We start from the raw sequence: 21,542 nt of genomic DNA on the forward strand, positions 1-21,542 counted from the left end.
TGCAAACTCTCCCAGTTTGTAACCAGTTAGTGAAATGGTTGGCTTGAAGCATGGCTTGTGTGCAATCAAATCATGATTAATATACAGTAACTGTGACAGCTAAACTTGTTCTTTCTGGAGGTGTAGACAGGTACGTAGCTGTTTTCTTATAGTACCATATAGACTACATTCAGAGAAAATATGGACTTCTAGGCAGCATGGTCGGTACAGATACTGTGACAAAGTTCCTGCTCTACCTTGGTGGGTCTTGCACTTACAGATTTGCTTGCCTTGGAGCTTCACGGCAGCCCTCAGCTTGGCTGTTTTTCTGAATTCACAGTCCAGGTCGACTCCTCCTGTGTCTGACCAGGAATTGGGAGGATTTGGGGCCTGCCCTCTACTCCAGGTTCCAGCCCAGGGCCCTGTGGAATGCAGCTGTCTAGAGTGCCTCCTGGAACAGCTATGCGACAGCTACAACTCCCTGGGCTACTTCCCCATGGCCTCCTCCCAACACCTTCTTTATCCTCACCATAGGACCTTCCTCCTGGTGTCTGATAATGCTTGTACACCTCAGTCTTCCAACAGTCCACGTTCTCACTCTCAGCTCCTAGTGCCTCTTGCTCCCAGCTCCTCAAACGCACACCACAAACTGAAATGAGCTCCTTTTTAAAAACCCAGCTGCCCTGATTAGCCTGCCTTAATTGATTCTAGCAGCTTCTTGATTGGCTGCAGGTGTTCTAATCAGCCTGTCTTAATTATCTCCAGAAGGTTCCTGATTGTTCTGGAACCTTCCCTGTTGGGAAACGGAACGTCTTTTGCTTGCTCCTCAGCTATCTGCTTTCTATTCTTTCCTAAAGCCCCCTGGCCTGGATTTTTCTTACTTTTTGCACCTGCCTTAGTCCCCCCCCCCCGCCCGGGCCAGACGCTTTTTTTGTTTCCTTTTGATCTTTTGTTGTTTTTTTTTCCGTTTACGTGCTGTCGGCCCTCAGCTCGCCGCCAGCACCCCCTCCCACGCCTGCTTTCGCGTGCAGCTATTTGCCGCAGCTGAGCCCCCAGAGGAGGGGGGGGGGAAGATTGCCGATTTTGCTGTCCAGAGAGGGGAGTGGAAACCCCCAGACCCAGCCGTTTTGCTAGCAGCTCGGACTTTAGAACATTCTCAGCATGCCGGAAGCCTTGGAACACAGCCAACACAGCTGGAGAAGAAGATTTCAGAAGACAGGAGAAATAATCCAGGAGAGCTATAAATCATCGTGAAGGGGGCCGTAAGACTGAGTAATTTTCTGAATTATACTCTCGTGGGGGGGAGTTTGACTGTGGTTTACTTGCATTTGTGGTGGCACAGGGGGTGTGGCGTGGAGACCCCCCCCTCCCCGATCCATCGGTGCCGCTAACTCCCCACCCTTACTACAACTGTCACGGCCCCCCCGCCATCTGTCCCTGCTGGCAACCTGCCATCTCCCTTCGGATCCAGCTGCTCGCTTTGAACTTTGCCTTCCGGACCGGACATAACAGCCGTCCACCCGAGACTCTTTGGACAAACGTGTGTGGGTCTGCACACCCCCCACCCCGGATTGCTTATCCCACAGCTTGCCCCTATTCCTGGACCCTGATTTTGTTTCCCCCCCCATCCAACCCCCTCGGCATTCCCCCACCCCCCCGCCTGCAGCACATAGGGAGGGGCGGCTGCTCCGCTTCTCCCCTCCCCCCTCCTCCTTCCGGTGTCTCCCTGTCTCTCCCTGCTCACAATGGCGGGGAATGAGAGGGGTGAGGCCGCCTCAACAAAACTAGTTGTCCCTCCCCCGCCACCACCCCTGCCCGACCCCCAAGGTCCCCCCCTCACCACTATTGTCAAGATACTTGCCACCCCGCCCCCCCGCAGCAGGAGGCACCGGGGCGATCGCTGCTGCTGCTGCACCCACTGCCCCCCCAGATTCTAGGAAACCCCCCTGGGTTGGCCGGAAGGGCCAGGGCGGGAGGAAAGGAAAGGGCCCCGCTAAAACCACTGAGTCCTCCATGGCAGAGGCTGCCCCCACCGCTGTGGCCTCGTCATCAACCGTGGCGCCCCTCCCTGCGTTTCCCTCCACCAGCTCTGCGATTGTCCCTCTCCCGGCCCTCAGGACGTATGCCCGGGCGGCAGCGGGCTCCCCCCTGCCTGCCTCCTCGTCATCTCGCCCCCCCCTGCCTCCGCCACCATCACCAGCGGACGGGGCCCTTTCCCCGCCTTGACCAGGAGGCACGGTGTCCGTTGCCTCCTGGTGCCCGCCTCGCCCCACGTGGAGACATACGTGCAGGCGTTGGCGAAGGTGGTAGGACCCACGGCTATTGTGGCGGCCTCCAAGACGTATGGCAAGGTCGTTTTTTTCTTAGCTTCGGAGGATGCCGCCCAGGAGGCGGTGGAGAGGGGCCTGACGGTGGGGGGGGGTGTTTGTCCCCCTAGAACCGTTAGAAGACCTGGGCATTTGCCTCGTCCTTACCTCCGTTCCTCCCTTCTTACCCAATGCTGCCCTGTTACCTGCTCTCTCCACTCTGGGGAAACTTGTCTCTGTCATCAGCCCTCTCCCGTTGGGCTGCAAGGACCCCACCCTCCGTCACATTTTTTCGTTCCGCCGGCAAGTGCAGCTTCTACCGCCGGCAGGGGCGCGTGACGAAGAGGCGCTCGAGGGGTCTTTTCTACTCCCCTACCAGGGAGCCCGCTATCGGGTCTTTTACTCTACTGGAGAGGCCCGGTGCTACCTCTGCCGCTCAGCGGGGCATGTCCGCAGAGACTGCCCTTTGGCCCGGGGGGGAGGGGTACCCGAAACCCCCAGGACCCGGCAGGACATCAGCCCCATCGCTGCCGACGCCCCTGGCTGCCCGGCACCTGAAACCAACCCTCCTCCTACTCGACCCATCGCTGATCCCGTCCGTGCCCAAGAGATACCTTCCCTACAACGCCCGGGTGAGCAAGGGAGTTCCACCCTTGCTAGTACCAATCCAACAGAGCCCATGGAGGAGGGTGTGGCAAGGATATTACCGGGTATAGGAAAGGGCCCGCCCCAAGGAGAAACCCCCGCCCCTCATGCTGCCTCACCGCTACCCCCCCCGAAACACCCTGAACCATCACCTCCGCCCCCCGACACGACCCCTGCTAACCAACCCCCAGATGATGCTATGGAGGGCTGGACCCTAGTCCAGGGGAAGCGAGGCAAGCGGAAGGCTCAAGCTCCGCTGCATCCATCCGACGCGGAAGCCCCCCGGAAGACCAGGAAAGGGGGCACTGCTATTGAGTCTCCTGCCACGGCCACAAGCGAGATCCATCCGCTGGTGTCGGGAGGGGAAGACGGACTGGCATTGGAGGGCAGAATCCCCCCTCCACAGGAGACCCTCCCCTCTGAGACTTCTGAGGACGCCCCTTCTGCCTGGATACCACCCGAACCCCCCGCGGACCCCGAGGCGACCGTTGAGGCGGGCCCTAGAGGAGAGGCCCCCGGGGTGGCAGGAGCTGGCCTCTCCCCCGTGTACGCGGAGATTGAGGCCCTAGATTTGACCCCAGTCACCCAGGGAGGGGATGATCTGCTGCCGGCTGGCCTCGAGCTGGGCAACCTTACCCCAGCCTCCCTTTCCCCATGCTCCCTCCCCCTAATTGCCTTCCCAGGTGAGCACCCTGCAGAAGGTGGTCCACCACCTGATGCCGTGGCCGCTAAGACCACCATGGAGCCAGCGCCTAGCATTATTGGGAGCCCCCTCCCTTACCCCTTAACCCTTGACTCTGCTCAGGAGGCACTTTCCTTTGCTGCTTGCCTCCTGAACCCCAGAGCCTTACCCCTGTCCCTGCCCCCACCCCTGTCCCTGCCCAAGTCCCCTCCTCCTGCAATGTTAATGCCACCCCTGGGGTTATTTCCTTTCTGCCTTTCGCAGATTCCCCCCAGGGAGCAGTCTTTGCACTTTCTAGCCGCGACCCATTAGGAGTGGCAATTTTTCCCCTGCCATCCCCCTCCACCCCAAGGTGTGAAATGAATTTAATAACCCCAGCCTGTCAGACGCCCCGTCGGTGGTCCGCACCCTGTCTACCCGCCGTAGCGGACCATGAAGCTGTATTAAGAGTCCCACCAGGGAACACCTCGGGAATTGTAACCCCACCCCCCCCATGAGCTGCGCCATGCACTACGGAAGTTCCTAGAGCACACTCGTGGCGCCCGCAATAGGGCACAGCTGGCTCTTCAGCTATGTGGGGACTTTGATCAAATCCTCCAGGCCACAAGGGCCCTTATAAAGGAGGGCAGGGGGCAAAGAAGGCGTGGTGCTGCGACCTACGAGCGAGCCCGCAGCTTCCGACGCGATCTACTCACCCACGGGATGGGTCACGGGTTGCTGCGCAACCCGCCAGGGGCCCTGAATACCCCCGCCAACACGAAACCCCCACCCCCCCAGCCCTCCGCATGACGCCTCTTATTATTGCGACCCTGAATACCAGAGGCTGTAGGATGGCTCTCCGCAGGTCCCAGGTGCTCTCTTACCTTCGGGAAGGGGGGTACTCTGTAGTTTTCCTGCAGGAGACCCATACGGACCCGGCCGCCAAGGACAGGTGGTGGCTGGAGTGGGGGCACGGGGTATACTTTAGCCACTTCGCGACCTGGCAAGCGGGAGTGGAGACCCTGTTCTCCCCCAACCTACGGCCTGAGGTGCTAGGGGTCAATGAGGCCGTGCCGGGCCACCTGCTGCATCTTCGAGTCCGTATGGAGGGGCTCGTGGTCAATCTTGTTAACATCTATGCCCCGCAAATGAGCTCCAGGCGGCCACAATTTTATCAGCGGGTGTCCGACTTTCTCGGCACCCTGGATTCGCACGAGTGCCTGGTCCTGGGAGGGGACTTTAACACCACCCTCGAGGAATGGGACCGCTCAGGGGCCGAACCGAGCCCGGCCGCCGTGAATATTATCCAAGGGATAGTTGAACATCACTCCCTAGTGGACGTCTGGCATGACCATCACCCAGATGACACCTCCACGTTCACCTTTGTCCGGGTGGAGGCCCATCGGTCACACCACTCTCGGTTGGACCGTATTTACTTATCCCGTTTCCATCTTTCACAGGCCCACTCCTCCACCATTCGGCCGGCCCCATTCTCCGATCATCATTTAGTCACCGTAACGGTCTCCCTCCGTGCAGAGAGACCGGGGCCGGCCTATTGGCACTTTAACAACAGCCTGTTGGAGGACGAGAGCTTCGTGACATCCTTCCGGGAGTTTTGGCTGGCCTGGTGAGAGCAGTGGCGTGCCTTTCCCTCAGTGCGGCGATAGTGGGATCTCGGGAAGGTGCGCGCCAAGCTCTTTTGCCGTGACTACACTCAGGGCACCAGCCGACGGCGAAATGCGGCGATAGAGCAGTTGGAACGGGAGGTCTTAGAGATGGAGAGGCGCCTGGCCGCCAACCCCGAGGACCCGTCCCTCTGCGGAGCGTGCCGGGAGAAGCGGGAGGAGCTCCGGGCCCTCGAGGACCACCGGGCCCGAGGTGCCTTCGTTCGGTCCCGCATCCGCCTCCTTCGGGAGATGGACCGTGGCTCCCGCTTCTTCTATGCCCTGGAGAAAACGAGGGGGGCCAAGAAACACGTCACCTGCCTTCTTGCGGAAGACGGCACCCCCCTCACGGATCCGGAGGAGATGTGTGGGAGGGCCCGTGACTTCTACACAAGCCTTTTCTCCCCGGATCCAACCGATCCTGGCGCTTGCGGGGTGCTCTGGGAGGAACTCCCCACGGTCAGCGTGGGCGACCGACACCGACTAGAGCTGCCTCTCACCCTGGCCGAGTTCTCGGAAGCCCTCCGTCGCATGCCCACCAATAAATCTCCGGGCATGGACGGGCTGACCGTGGAGTTTTACCGCGCGTTCTGGGACATCCTCGGCCCAGACCTAGTCACCGTCTGGGCTGAGTCCTTGCAGAGCGGGGTCCTCCCTCTGTCGTGCAGGCGAGCAGTGCTCACCTTGCTGCCGAAGAAGGGGGACCTCCGCGATTTATGAAACTGGCGTCCCGTCTCACTCCTTAGCACGGATTACAAAATCGTAGCAAAAGCAATCTCGCTGCGGCTATGGTCCGTGATGGCGGACATGATCCACCCAGACCAGACCTATACTGTCCCGGGTCGCAGCATTTTTGACAACCTATTTCTAGTCCGAGACCTTTTGGAACTCGGGCGGAGAGATGGTCTGTCGTTCGCCCTCCTGTCTCTTGATCAGGAGAAGGCGTTCGATAGAGTAGACCATGGGTACCTCCTGAGCACTCTGCAGGCGTTCGGATTCGGACCTCAGTTTGTGAGTTTTCTCCGGGTGCTGTATGCCTCCGCGGAGTGTTTGGTTAGGCTCAACTGGACCCTGACTGAACCGGTCAGCTTCGGGCGAGGAGTGCAGCATGGGTGCCCCCTCTCGGGCCAGTTGTACGCTCTGGTGATCGAGCCCTTCCTTTGTCTCTTCCACAGGAGGTTGACGGGGTTGGTGCTGCGAGAGCCGGAGCTGCGGCTGGTCCTGTCTGCGTACGCCGATGACGTACTCCTCATGGTCCAGGACCCGGGCGACTTGGTGCGAGTGGAGGCATGCCAGGCCATCTATTCGGCAGCCTCCTCCGCCCTAGTCAACTGGGTCAAGAGCTCTGGCTTGGCAGTGGGGGACTGGAGGTAAGTAAGCTCCCTCCCACCCGCGCTTCAGACCATCCGGTGGAGTGCGGGTCCACTGCTCTATCTCGGCGTTTACCTTTCCGCCACACACCCTTCCCCGCTGGAGAACTGGCAAAATTTAGAGGGCGGGGTGATAGAGCGGATCCGGAAATGGACGAGGCTACTCCGATGTCTCTCCCTCCGAGGGAGAGCACTGGTGCTTAACCAACTAGTCCTGTCCACGCTCTGGTACCGGCTCAACACCCTGGCCCCGGCCCCAGGTTTCCTGACCCACCTCCGGAGACCGATTCTAGAGTTCTTCTGGTCAGGAATGCACTGGGCCCCTGTTGGAGTTCTTCATCTACCCCTGAAGGAAGGAGGGCAGGGCCTGAAGTGTCTGTACACTCAGGTCCGCGTTTTCCGCCTCCAGGCCCTGCAGACGCTCCTTTATAGTGCAAGTAGTTCGGCGTGGAGCATACTGGCGCACGCCTTCCTGCGCCGCTTCCAAGGGCTTCGATACAACTGGCAGCTCTTTTATCTTTCTCCGAGGGGTTTTCCGCGAGACCTCTCCGGGCTGCCGGTCTTCTACCAGGACCTCCTCCGGACCTGGAAACTGTTTCTAACAACCAGGTCCGTGGCGGCCACCGTGGGAGCAGATCTCCTCACGGAGCCCCTGCTACACAACCCCCAGCTCCGTGTGCAGGTGGTGGAGTCCCGCTCGGTGCGCCAGAGGTTGGTCGTGGCGGAAGTCACGAGGGTCGGAGACCTCCTGGACTATGACCGGAGAGACTGGCTCGATCCTCTGACCCTCGCTCGGCGCGTGGGGCTCTCCAGCCCCCGTACCTCCCAGCACGTACTTCAGGAGGTGAAGGCCGCCTTGACCCCAGCTGCTCGGGCTTATGTCAACTGAGCCTTGTGCGAGGGCGCACCCCGCCCATCCTCTACCCCAGGCCCGCCGGACCTTTCCATTGGGCCCCTACCCCGTACATCCCAACAAACCCCTCACCCTTTCACTGCAAACCGGCTGCATGAACTGCAGCCGGTCAGTTTTCAAATTGCACCACGGAAATATTTATACACACTCATGCTTCACACCCTTCACGCCCACACCCTGGTGTCCCGCCCCGATACAAAGTGGCAGGACCTCCTGTCACCTTTGGAGGGTGAGCAACCTCGATGGGCCAGCCTGTATTCCACCTTGGTCCCGAGGCCCGTTGGGGACATCAGTTGGCGGCTCCTTCACGGAGCTGTGAGCACGGGCGTGTTTCTGACACGGTTTACCCTCATCCCGGATACTTGCCCTTTTTGTAATGTGAGGGAAACCCTGGCGCATGTATATTTAGAGAGTGCCAGATTGCAGCCCCTTTTCTGGCTCCTCACAAATATTCTATTGCGCTTCTGGCTTCATTTCTCCCCTCACCTTTTTATCTATACACTTCCCATCCGTGGCCCCACAAAATCGCGGGATCTCCTGGTCAACCTCCTCCTAGCCTTGGCTAAAACAGCCATTTATAAAACCAGAGAGAGGAGGTTGGCCCATGAAACATCCTGCAATTGTAGGGCCTTTTTCCGATCCTCAGTACATTCACGTATCCAGGCAGAGTTCCTCTGGGCGGCATCCACCGACTCTCTTGACGCCTTCGAGGAGCAGTGGGCGCTGTCCAGGGTTCTCTGCTCGGTGACCCCGTCCGGTTCCCTCCGTCTGACCCTTTGATTGAGGGGAAGAGCGAGAGACGCCAGCCCCAGCCGTGCCGCTGTGGATACCATAATTACTGTCATCTAGGAGGGGTCCTATAATACATGGGTGTCTACCCCCCGCACCGCTAAACCGCCCACCCCGCAGCCATGCCCATCTTGCTGGGCACTCTCAGGAGAGGGAGGATCGGTGACACTGGGCGTGGCACTAGGTAACTCGAGGGGGTGGAAGACCACGAGTGTCGAGGAAGCCCCCCCGCTCTAGGCCACCAGGTAACTCAGGAGGGTGGAAGACCACGAGTGTCGAGGAAGCCCCCCCGCTCTGGGCCCAGGCTAGCCTGAACACTTCTCCCTCCTGAAAGCTGCTGTGTTATACCTTCTGTTTGCGTTGTTTTGTTGCATAGTTGTTTTGTTTCCTTTGGTAATTCTTGTAAGTGTTACCAATAAACTTCTTTTCTGTTTCAAAAAACCTTCCCTGTTACCTTACTCAGGAAAAAGGGACCTACTTAGCCTGGGGCTAATATATCTGCCTTCTATTACTCTCCTATAGCCATCTGGCCTGACCCTGTCACAATACATTAACACAGATGCCACCTTAGTGTTTTCTGAAAAAAGCTGCTGTGTGGAACAAAGTCTTTCCTGTTTTGTTGTAACTAGGTCATCAGATGGTGTTGTGATCCAGTTATAATACAGGATTGAATTTATAGCACAGAAAAGTCTTTAGAGGCAAGTAGGGATCAGTAACTAACTTAATCATAGAGCATTGATCAAAATAAAATTCATGCCAACCTGCACACTTATTTTTAGTAGTTTGGGAAGAGCTAATTTGAATCCTTTGTTTCCAGAACGGAACCTAAAGTAAATCTCTCTGAATGAAGAAGCTGTTCATTTGATATGTCCAGTCTAACAAGGTGCACTGGAAATCTCACATGACATTCTTCCCAGATTTTAAAGCCAGCATTCAGATATGTTTACCAAACTTTGGGTACTCATCCACACATACAATGTGATCTTGCTGAGGTTTGCCTGTTGTTAATCCCAAAAGAGTTGTGGACCTCAGTGGAAGGTAATAAAATACAAGTGATACTGTTAACCACTAAAGCACCAAATCTGGTGTGCATCCAAGACACGTGAAGTTTCATGCAGCATCCTCTGAGACATCTGGTATATAACTGTAGTGCTATATATATATATATTCTCCACTTGAATGGCTTTACATATACAGGGATACTCCTAGACTTTAAGCCCAGAAGGGACCATCATGACCATCTAGTCTGATCTGCTGCACATAGAAGGCCACAGAAACTCACACACCCACTCCTCTAATAGAGCCATAACTTCTGACTGAGTTACTGAAATCCTTAAATCGTGATTTAAAGACTTCAAGTTACACAGAATCTACCATTTACACTAGGTTAAACAGCAAGCAGCCCATGCCTCATGCTGCAGAGGAAGGCAAAATACCCTAGAGTCTCAGGGGAAAGTTAGACCCTGAGCATGTCAGCAAGACCCACCAGCCAGATACTGGGAAAGAATTTGCTGTAGTACTTCAGAGCCCTCCCCATCTCGTGTCCCATCATCGACCATTGGAAATATTTGCTGCTAGCAGTTGCAGATCAGTTACATGACCTTGAAGGCAGCTTCGTCATATCATCTAACTTATCAAGCTCAGTCTTGATGCAGTTGTCTTTTTTGCCCCCACTGCTCCCCTTTGAAAGCTGTTCCAGAACTTCACTCCTCTGATGGTTAGAAACCTTCATCTAATTTCAAACCTAAACTTTTTGGTGGCCAGTTTTTATCCATGTATTCTTGAATCAACATTGGTGCTTAACTTCTCCCTTGCTGGTATTTATCCCTCTAATGTATTTATAGAGAGCAATCATATCTCCCCTCAGCCTTCTTTTAGTTAGTCTAAACAGGTCAAGTACTTTGAGTCTCCTCTCATTCCTCGGATCATCCTAGTAGCCCTTCTCTGCACCTGTTGCAGTTTGAATTCCTCTTTCTTAAACATGGGAGACCAGAACTGCACACAATACTCCAGATGAAGTCTCACCAGTGCCTTGTATAATGGCAATAGCACTTCCCTATCTCTACTGGCAATTCCTCACCTGATGCATCCTAGGACAACATTAGCCTTTTTCATGGCCACATCACACTGAATGCTCATAGTCATATTGTGATCCACCAATACACCAGGTCTTTCTTCTCCTGTCACTTCTAACTGATCAGTCCCCAGCTTACAACAAAAATTCTTGTTCTTAGTCACTCAGTGCATGACCTTGCACTTTGAACTATTACATTTCAGCCCATTTCTATTACTCTAGTTTTCAAGGTCATCCAGATCTTCTTGTATGATATTCTGGTCCTTCTCTGTAATGGCAATACCTCCCAACATTGGTTCATCCACAAATTTTATTACCACACTCCCACTTTTTGTGCCAAGATCATTAATGAAAATGTAAAATAAGATTGGTCCCAAGACCAGTCCCTGAGGGACTCTACTACTAACCTCCCTCCAGACTGACAGTTCACTTTTCAGTATGATCCATTGTTGTCTCCCCTTTAACCAGTTCCTTACTCAGCTTTCAGTTCTCATATTAATCCCCATCTTCTCCAATTTAACTAATAATGTGCTATGTGGAACAGTATCAAATGCCTTACTGAAATTGAGGTCTATTAGATCTACTGCATTTCCTTTGTCTAAAAAATCAATTTTCTTCTCAAAGAAAAGGAGTACTTGTGGCACCTTAGAGACTAACCAATTTATTTGAGCATGAGCTTTCGTGAGCTACAGCTCACTTCATCAGATGCATACCGTGGAAACTGCAGCAGACTTTATATATACACAGAGAATATGAAACAATACCTCCTCCCACCCCACTGTCCTGCTGGTAATAGCTTATCTAAAGTAATGATCAGGTTAGGCCATTTCCAGCACAAATCCAGGTTTTCTCACCCTCCACCCCCCCGCACAAATTCACTCTCCTGCTGGTGATAGCCCCCCCACCCCAGATGTTCTGGTTTAACTTGGATTTAAACTTGGAGAGTGGTCAGTTTGGATGAGCTATTACCAGCAGGAGAGTGAGTCTGTGTGTGTATGGGGGTGGGTTTTTGGAGGGGGGTGAGGGAGTGAGAGAACCTGGATTTGTGCAGGAAATGGCCTAACTTGATTATCATGCACATTGTGTAAAGAGTTGTCACTTTGGATGGGCTATCACCAGCAGGAGAGTGAATTTGTGTGGGGGGGTGGAGGGTGAGAAAACCTGGTCCTCAGAAGTTCCCCTTGTGCTGCTCCAGTGGTGCAAAGAGAATCAAAAGCCACCTAAAGCTGCAACTAAAGATTTCCCTAATTTAGGACCAGGTACCAGATTCATGGAAATTTAGTTATGGAAAAGACTCAGATGGAAAAGAGTGTTTGGAAGCAAGTATACCCTCCAGTCTTGGAAGGATCATTTCCACTGTATTGCATATGCTCAATTTATTGTCCATCTTCCTTATTTCTAACATAAGATTTTAATTGGAAATGGGGACCCAAAGGCATCCCACAGGCATCCCACTTTAATGTCTTAGTATTTAAATCTGGTTTCAAATAAGCCTGCTTCTATTTTTTATTCTCGTAATATGTGTCTTGTTTAAAATAGAACTAAACAAAGGTTGTGAAAGTTGAAATTTGAACACTCAAATTAGGTTTGATGGGAGGAAGAGAGAGATCTGGGTGAGCACCTATAAAACAGAGGGACTGGATGAGCTTTGTAGACTACAAGGGACAAACTGGATAGTCTATCCATTTTATAGTTGTTAACGGGATACACGGTTGGTGTTTCCTAGAATGTTACTGAATTAAGCTTCTGGGTAAGTTCCAGTTTCCAAGTTTCTATGGTCCCCGCCCCCTCCCCCCCCAAAAAATCCCAAATACGTGCTTTCATTTCCACCATCTGTGCTGGATCCTGTTATGCTGTCATACTCATGATTCATCGTGCCCACATTCCATATGGCACGCTTGACTTTTTTTTGTCAGCTCCTGAAATTGCACCAAAACCATGGAAACAAAGCATGACCTAAATACAGTGGATGAATTAGATCTCATCTCTGCAAGTGCTGAAGACTAAGCAATATTTCTTCCCATTAAATACAGTACTTCTAATTTCTTTATATGCAAGGGTGATTTAGAAAAGACTACATGAGGTGCTAAACCATTCATAAAATGATACTCATTGCATACTTATTGCTGGCAGACTTAGAATAGAATATTTGTTCAGGTTTTAGAACATTAATAACTAAAAACTCATTCTACTTCACTAGAGAATTATTTTTTATTCATAGTAAAACAAAATTTAGTGCTATAGTACCATTTGTCTGAAAATGAAAATGACATGTAAACAAGTGCTTAATAACCAGAAGAATTTTTAATATATTTTTTCTTTGGATACAAAAATATTATACACCATTATAATGTAGCAGATTAATTCTATCTCTAGATATTTATCTTTACACTAAAATTATTTGTATGAAAGTACTGTTTGCCACAGTTGACCATATCTTTCTCCTACAAATCTTTGAACACACAATATCCAATAGCGGGAAGATAAGTTAAATGTCTTGTCTGTGGGGCCTTGGGTGGAAGGGACGTGGCTGGGGGCTAGCCTCCCCCACCCAATGGTTCACATGCTGCCCATGCCTAATCCCTTTAGTATCCATTAACTGTTAACCAAGGGGCGGGGCTACTCAGGGAGACCAGAGGTTTAAAAAGCCAGCTGTTAAGCAACCAGAGGAACTAGTGGCCAGGAGCAGAAAATGGGAGTGTGCGAGGCAGTTTAGAGAGGGAGTGTGAGAGCCAGATGCACCTAAACTTATGCCAATAAGCACTCCCCTAAAAAAAAACAATCCAAAAAGTATAGGAGTAAAAAGAATGCAGGCAGAAGTCCAGTAGCAGAGTGGGGGGGCTATCCAGTTTATTGCACTGAATGTAGCATGTGTGATTACCTGACTTGTGGGCAGGTGACAGGTGTGTGCATTTGGATGAAGTTCAGGCTTCTGAGATCAGAGTGGCTGAACCGGAGGAGACAAAGGAGAGAGAGAGAGATACACAGATGAGAAGTTCCTGGGTACAGCAAAGGCTCCCAACTATTTAGACTCCATCATCTTGCAAAGTTCTCTGAAATCATCCGCTCAGTATGCAGTGACAGATTAAAAAGAGCTAACAGAATGTTAGGGATCATTAGGAAAAGAATAGATAATAAAACAGAAAATATCAGAATGCCACTGTATAAATCCATGGTATGCCCACAATTTGAATATTCTGTGCACTTCTGGTCACCCTATATCAAAAGAGACATATTAGTACTGGAAAAGATACAAAGAAAGGCAACAAAAATAATTAGGGGTATGGAACAACTTCCATATGAGGAGAGATTAAAAAAAGACTGAGACTGTTCGGTTTAGAAAAGAGTCAGCTAAAGGTGACTTTTACAGAAGTCTATAAAAATTATGAATGATGTGGAGAAAGTGAATAGGGACTTATTTGACCCTTCACATAGAACAAGAACCATTGATCACTCAAAGAAATTGATAAAAAACAGGGTTAAAACAAAGATAAGGAAATACTTCTTCACATAAGGCACAGTTAACCTGAGGAACTCATTGCCAGGGGATGCTGTGAAGGCCAGAAGTATAACTGGGTTCAGAAAATAGATAAGTTAATGCAGGATAGGCTCATCAACAGTTATTATCCAAAGACAGTCAAGATGCAACCTCATAATCCGGGTGTCCCTAAACCTCTGATTGTTAGAAGCCGAGAATGGATGACAGGGATGGATCAATTGCCCTGTTCTTGTTCATTCCTTTTGAAGCAGCTAGCACTGACCACTGTCAGAAGAGAGGAGACTAGGTTATATGAACCATTGACTGACCCAGTATGGTCATTCTTATATTCTGAAGACCACTCTCAGAATAGTTGTCAATAGTTCGCTGTCAAACTGGGAGGGTGTCCCACAGGGGGTCAATCCTGGGTCTGGTACTAGTCAATATTTTCATTCATGACTTGGACAATGGAGTGGAGAGTTGCTTACAAAAATTTGCAGATGACAGCAAGCGGTGAGGGGTTGCAAGTACTTTGGAGGACAGGATTAGAATTCAAAATTACCTTGACAAATCAGAAATGTGGTCTGAATTCAACAAGATGAATTTCAATAAAGATAAGTGGAAGGAAGGAAAAATCGAATGCACAACTACAAAATGGGGAATAATTGGCCAGGTTGTAGAACAGCTGGAAAGAATCTTGGGTAGAGTGGATCACTAATTGAATGAGTCAAAAATGTGATGCAGCCGTGAAAAAGGATATCATTCTGGGGTGTATTAAGATGAGTGTGGTATGTAAGAAATAGGAAGTAATCGTCCTGCTTTACTCAGCACTGGTGAGGCCTCAGCTGGAGTATTGTGTCCAATTTGGGCACCATACTTTAGGAAAGATGTGGACAAATTTGAAGAGTCCAGAGAGCAACAAAAATGGTTTAAAGGTTTAGAAAATCTGACCTATGAGGAAAGGTTAAAAAAAACCTGGGCATGGCTAGTCTTGAGTAAAAAAGACTTGGGGGGTACCTGATTACAGTCGCAATATCTTGATGACATTTTAACCCATGACAACAGCCTAGTTATCTAAGGAAAAAATTTTAAAAATGGTCATTTGAAACTCAAAAGTAACATGCAGAAGTTGTGCAAGAGAACTAGAGTCAGAAGCTAATATGGGCCTTACTCAAATGACAGATTATAAGATCATTTCAGCTAATAATGGGTAGTCAGTAGGATTTGACTTCACGACCTTTAGCACTAGCCACGAGGAAGAATATAAAACTTGCATAACAAGAATGTTACATAGCTTCCCATATCAAAGGGAAAGCTGGTCTCAAGTGATTTGCAGTCCATAGCACTAGTTCAAATTCTTGTATTGTCACTACTGTTTATAGTTAATTTCCAGTAGAGGTTGAACCAAGGACCTTTGGCACTGAAATATAGATCTCTATCACTTCAGCTAAAGGAACAAGTCTGTTGTGATTCCCCTGCAGCTTCAGAGTAGCCGCCATGATCTTCTTTGCCTCTGCATGTTGAAGCAGAAGGCTGCAGCACTCATAAGCCAGCAGAGAGGACAGAAAAGCAAAAGGATTCCAGACTACTACAGTTGCATGAGAATTAAGTATTAATAAGGATCTCATAAAGTGACAAGACTTTGGGCCACTGACAATGAGAATTAAAGTATCTTAGAGCATAGTGAGCATTCTCAGCCCCAATACATATTTTTACTTGTCTCCCGCCTCACTAGCATCACCTTTTCTTACCCATATTGAACTTAAGTCTGCTAGCTTATATCTAGAGCTGGTGGAAAATCTTCCAACACTTTCCTTGTCAGAATATAAAGGGTTGTGGTTTTTTGTTTGTTTGTTTTTAATTTCTGGGAAAATTTAAACTTTTACCAGAACATAAATTTCTGGGTCCCCCCCCCCCAATCAAAAATTTGGTATAGGGGAGAGGGGGTTAGGACTTGATTTTTCTGAATTCTTGAAATTCTAGGAAGTCTCTAATATCCTCCCTCTTCCCCCTATTTTAACTGTTTTACAACTTTTGCCTGACAGAAAACTGTATGTTGAAAATGTTAATTGGTCTCTGAAAGTACTGCTATATTAACACTTAAAAGTAGAAAGTAGACTATTTCCCCATATCTTACCACAGACAGTCACTGTGGAAGCAAGGAGAAACTTGTGCCATTCTTATTAAGAAATTGCATCTCTGTAGCAAAATTTAGAGAACTATAAAATATTGGAAGATGTTCATGTATTAGCCCAAAGTTCCCAAGTTTGTTACCTGTTTCCTAGGGAAAGGGTTATTTCCTGAATATTTTTCTTTTTTGTAGGAAAAACAGCAAGAAAATCAAGGGATATACAATGTCACTTTGGGCAAAAAATGTGTATTTTGTTGCTTTTGTGCTGACATTGCAATTTTTTCCACAGATCTCTATCAGTAAGTCCAGTGACTGACAGTGAACTATTACAATTGATTGGACGGAGGGACGCTATTGCAAACCTGTTTGAAAAAAAATTAGGAATAATAAATAGTAGGCATGCATAACTTTGCAAGCCATGGAGAACCCTTCAGTCACGCCCCTGGTAACAAGCATTTTATCTGTCAGATTAATTTGTAAATGAAATCGCTAAAAGGGTCTGTCCTGTAGCTCAGTCTTACAGTACATACTCTTGCATGGTGTACCATTTAAGACCTCATTCCTAGACCTGCTGACAGTGATTTGTCATTTTAAAAGTCTACAGCCCAATAAACACACTGAGGGGGGTATCGATCAGATCAAGTTAGTGCTCAGTAACTGTACACCAGTGAAACCAAGTGGACAGATTAGTCTATATTTGCTGGCAAGCAAGTCAGAAGTCAAGATGTGACCAATTCACCAATGCACAGTGACAGAATAATATATTAAAACAGATTTGATCTCTGAGCTATACTAAATCAGGTTAACTCTTGTCCTTGGGTGAGTTTGTTTTACAGAGGATTTCTTCAGTTTCTGTTCAAAATTCTGCAGAAATCACATTTTGCATTAACGTCTTCTTTGCCAATGTTGTCTGGCATAATTTTACATTTTTCACCACCAGCTATGCTGATGTCTCCCTAAAAGATATGAAGTAGCAGCTTGGTGAGCAGAGACTTCACAATTAATTGTAATGTTTCTGGATGATTGAAAGATGTGAATATGGGAAGCCTATATCTTTCATGATTTACGTAATCAAAGAGCCAAATATGTGATGGCATCTGCTTTCTGGCAGTGTTAGAATGAGTCTGGTCTAAGTTGTTTAGCAGAGGACTGTCGGCTCACTGACTTGCAGTGAGCTCAGGTTATGGTGCTTAACAGCACCAGGCCTCATTTTTTTTCTTCAGTTGCAACAAGGGTATAATAGTTAACTATGATGTTGACTGTTTAAGTAAATGTTGCCATTTAAAGCGGTACTTGAGGGCCACAGTCACTCTCTCTTTCTGAAATATGGGGAGAAGTGTGGGCTGTCGTGTATAACTACTGCCAAATCCTTGCTTACAGTGAGAACTTACATTTCACAGGACACGAGGTTTAGTGTTTGTAAAAGATCTTAATGACAGTTGCTCTAAAGTCACAAATATTATTAATGCTAGGATTTCAATATCCCTGCCAAATTCTCATTACATTTTTGTGTAAAAAGCATTAACTATCAATAAAAATATTTTCAAATCCTATGATATCACAGAGAAATCCCAGGAAAACAAATTACCTAACTGCTGGAAATTTAAATATATTTCAGAACTGAAATTAACTGGATAAAGCTCAATCACCCTTAACATCAACACTTTTACTTTCCCCAAATTAGAAGGAGCCATGTTGTCACATTTGATGTAGCACTGATCTCTCTTACACTGATATAATTCCATTGGCTTCTTGGGATTACTCCTGGTATGAGATCAGAACCAGGCCTTTTGTTTATGAGCATTTGATGGCTTCTCCTACTCCAGCACATTCTTTGTTTAAAGTGAATATGCACACCTTAATTGGGAAGGAGAAAAGCTCAAGCAGAGGGAAATTTTTTAGTTGATCTGGTCTCTTACTGTTTCTGCCCTCCTCCCTTTGTGCTGGCTGCCTTCCTCATTCCACTTCCCTTCTTCCATGTATCTGCGGTGATGGAGATACCCTAGTGCTAGTAAGAATGCTTGAAATGTTCAATGGACAAAAGTAAATAGGAGGTTCTGTACAAGGGGATGTAGAATCTTGGGCATTGTATGAATTCTGTGCTTTACTAAGGAACTCTTGGAAGTCCAGTCCTTGTTTCTCTCTTCTGCAGCAAGGAAAGTGTTATCAAATGATACATCTCTTGTATCTCAGATATCTTATCTAAGGGATCAGAGCATAATATTTAATTTTAAACCAAAAATCTTTTGGCAAGAAAACTGCAAAACAAGGTTATCCTTTATAGTGGAGAATTCATAAATCTTGACTACCTCTTTTCTAGTAATGTCTGTATTAAAAATTAATGAATGCAACACTTTACTGGGTGGTTTATTTAATATTAATACTGTGTATTAATGAGTCCCTGTACTGAATCAGCAATTAAGAGCATAGCAAGGTTTCTTCTCTTTTAAAAAGCTTCTCATCTTGCTGAGGAAAAACAGTTAAGCTCCTGAGCACATCTCTAAAGACATTTGCAGTTTTGGGGGTTGTCTTTAATTTTCAAATGTCTTTAAATAAATACTTGCTTATATTTAAGCAATAAATATTTAAGCAATAAATGTTGCTTCAGTGTTTGGACATTTGTCCAACGTTTTTCACAAGTAAAGTACATCACGGATAAAATCTGTAATGGCTAGGATTGAAACTGAAGGGGAAAAATGATCGAATATACATGAGGCAAAGTGGATAAAAGAAATCTTTCCCAACCCCACTGTTCCATCCTTCAAACAACCTCCCAAACTTACCAAGCTCACCGTCAGAAGCAAGCTCCCAACAGACCAGGACACACCAACTCAAAGCAGCACCAGACCCTGCCAGAATAACAGATGCAGAACATAAGAACGGCCCTACTGGGTCAGACCAAAGGTCCATCTAGCCCAGTAGCCTGTCTTCCGATACCCCAGAGGGAATGAACAGAACAGGTAATCATCAAGTGATCCATTCCTTGTCAAAAGAAAAGGAGTACTTGTGGCACCTTAGAGACTAACCAATTTATTTGAGCATAAGCTTTCGTGAGCTACAGCTCACTTCATCGGATGCATCCGATGAAGTGAGCTGTAGCTCACGAAAGCTTATGCTCAAATAAATTGGTTAGTCTCTAAGGTGCCACAAGTACTCCTTTTCTTTTTGCGAATACAGACTAACACGGCTGTTACTCTGAAACCATTCCCTGTCACTCATTCCCAGCTTTTGGCAAACAGAGGCTAGGGACACCATCCCTGCCCATCCTGACTAATAGCCATTGATGGACCTATCCTCCATGAATTTATCTAGTTCTTTTTTGAACCCTATTATAGTCTTGGCCTTCACGACATCCTCTGGCAACAAATTCCACCAGTTGACTCTGCGTTGTGTGAAAAAGTACTTCCTTTTGTTTGTTTTAAACCTGCTGCCTATTAATTTTATTTGGCGACCCCTAGTTCTTGTGTTATGAGAAGGAGTAAATAGCACTTCCTTATTTATTTTCTCCATACCAGTCATGATTTTATAGACCTCAATCATATCTTCCCTTAGTCGTCTCTTTTCCAAGCTGAAAAGTTGCAGGCTTATTAATCTCTCCTCATATGGGAGCTGTTCCATACACCTAATCATTTTTGTTGCCCTTTTCTGAGCCTTTTCCAATTTCAAAATATTTTTTTTGAGATGGGGCAACTGCACCTGCATGCAGTATTCAAGATGGGGGCGTACCATGGATTTATATATACATGCATTAGAGCCACATTTAGGTACCACAGTAGGCCAGATTTTCCTAAGAGCTCATCATGTTGGATGTTGAACTTTTGACCTGCCCATAAATATCAAAGTAGAACTGGGTTCAAAAAAGAATTAGATAAATTCATGGAGGATAGGTCCATCAATGGCTATTAGCCAAGATAGGCAGTGACACAACTCCCCTGGCTGTTCCTAAAACTGACTGCTAGGAGCTGGGACTGAACACCACAGCATGGATCACTTGATAATTGCAGTGTTCTGTTGATTCCCTGTGAAGCATCTAGCACCAGTCGCTGTCAAAAGACAGGATACTGGGCTAGATGGACCATTGTTCTGACCCAGAATATCTGTTCTTATGATCTTAAGTGTTTCCAGGGCAGGTGCTGGGTTCAGAGAACTTGAGAAAATCAGTTCTCCTAAATAGGAGCTGAGCTCTTCTTAAAATCTGGCCCTAAATTACTAAGTTTGACTGAAGAAACCTCATATCACATTTTAGATGTTTCCTTCATGCACTGTGTGGTTTTGTGTCCCTCATTTGGGTTTTGGCAGGTTGAGAGATATATTTGTAGCATAGCTCCATTAGAGTTACAAGGCAAAGGCTCCCAGGGTCTTAGGGCCTCCCTTTAAATGGGGGAGGTTTCCGGATCTTTGAATGGAGGAAATCTGGGTGTATCACTTTTTTGTGTTAGAGTTCTGTAGGGCTGGTGGGCATAGAACACATGTCCTCTTGGTCCAAACTTACCCCGTCCTTCCCTGCTCATCCAGGGAAGAGAGCCATCTTAGTGAAGGGGGGATTCATTGCCATGGAGACATATGAAACTTCTCCCCCACCCTTTCCATTTGGGAAAGATGAGTTCTGCTTTTGGATGCCTTCCTCTATACCTGGATCTCAAAGGTGTTAGACTGGGCCAATTTGTGGCCTATCTTTGTACAGGCTTTGCCCTAAACTCCTTGCTGCTCAGAGTATAGAATTAATTTAGCTACCTATGTTAGGATTCCAAGGCTACTTTATTACTGCTTCTAATCTTGTGGCACTGGCTATTCTGACATAGAAAGTAATACAGTATATTAAAATCCACAAAGCATAATTTGATGCATTGTGTCCACATGCATCCACAAACAAAATCAAATACCGATATGTGAACAGTTAGAGATGCCATATTTTAGGTAAATGTGTCTTATTTACTATTTTATATGCATTAAATAACCAATTGACAAAAACAGTTAATACCGAAAACACATAACTAAAAAGAAAGGGGAAAACTAGTAATAACATCAGCCATGTTCAGAATGAAGTGACATTTGTTTTTAAAGTTAAACCTCATTACCCAACTTAATTGAGAGAATTGCTACCATGCAGAATCTGCTTTAGCATCATTAAGGTATGTTTTTATCATAGCATTTGTAAACCCATAAAATAACTTGAATCGATTTTTAGTATACCACTTTCGCTTTAACAGACTGTTTTTTCTCAGACTTCAAGTAATGTACATTCTATTACACTAATACTTATTTGTTGATGTCATAAAGTGCCTTTTTATCAAGTATTGGGATGTTGATATTCAAGGAGTCCCACGCTCATAGTGAAGTCAGTTTGTCCCCAAATGCCTAACAGTAGACAGACCATCAACCAGAAATAGTTAGACTCAAAACATTTATTTTTAACCTTGAAGATATTGAGAGCAGTATTTGCACAGATGTAAGACAAAACATTCCACCAACTTGGAGGTAGGTAAGGAAAACTCTGTGTAGCACAGGGCCAAACAGTACAACTAGTATATT

Source organism: Eretmochelys imbricata, chromosome 4, assembly GCF_965152235.1.
Source record: "Eretmochelys imbricata isolate rEreImb1 chromosome 4, rEreImb1.hap1, whole genome shotgun sequence".
Lineage (NCBI taxonomy): Eukaryota > Metazoa > Chordata > Testudines > Cheloniidae > Eretmochelys > Eretmochelys imbricata.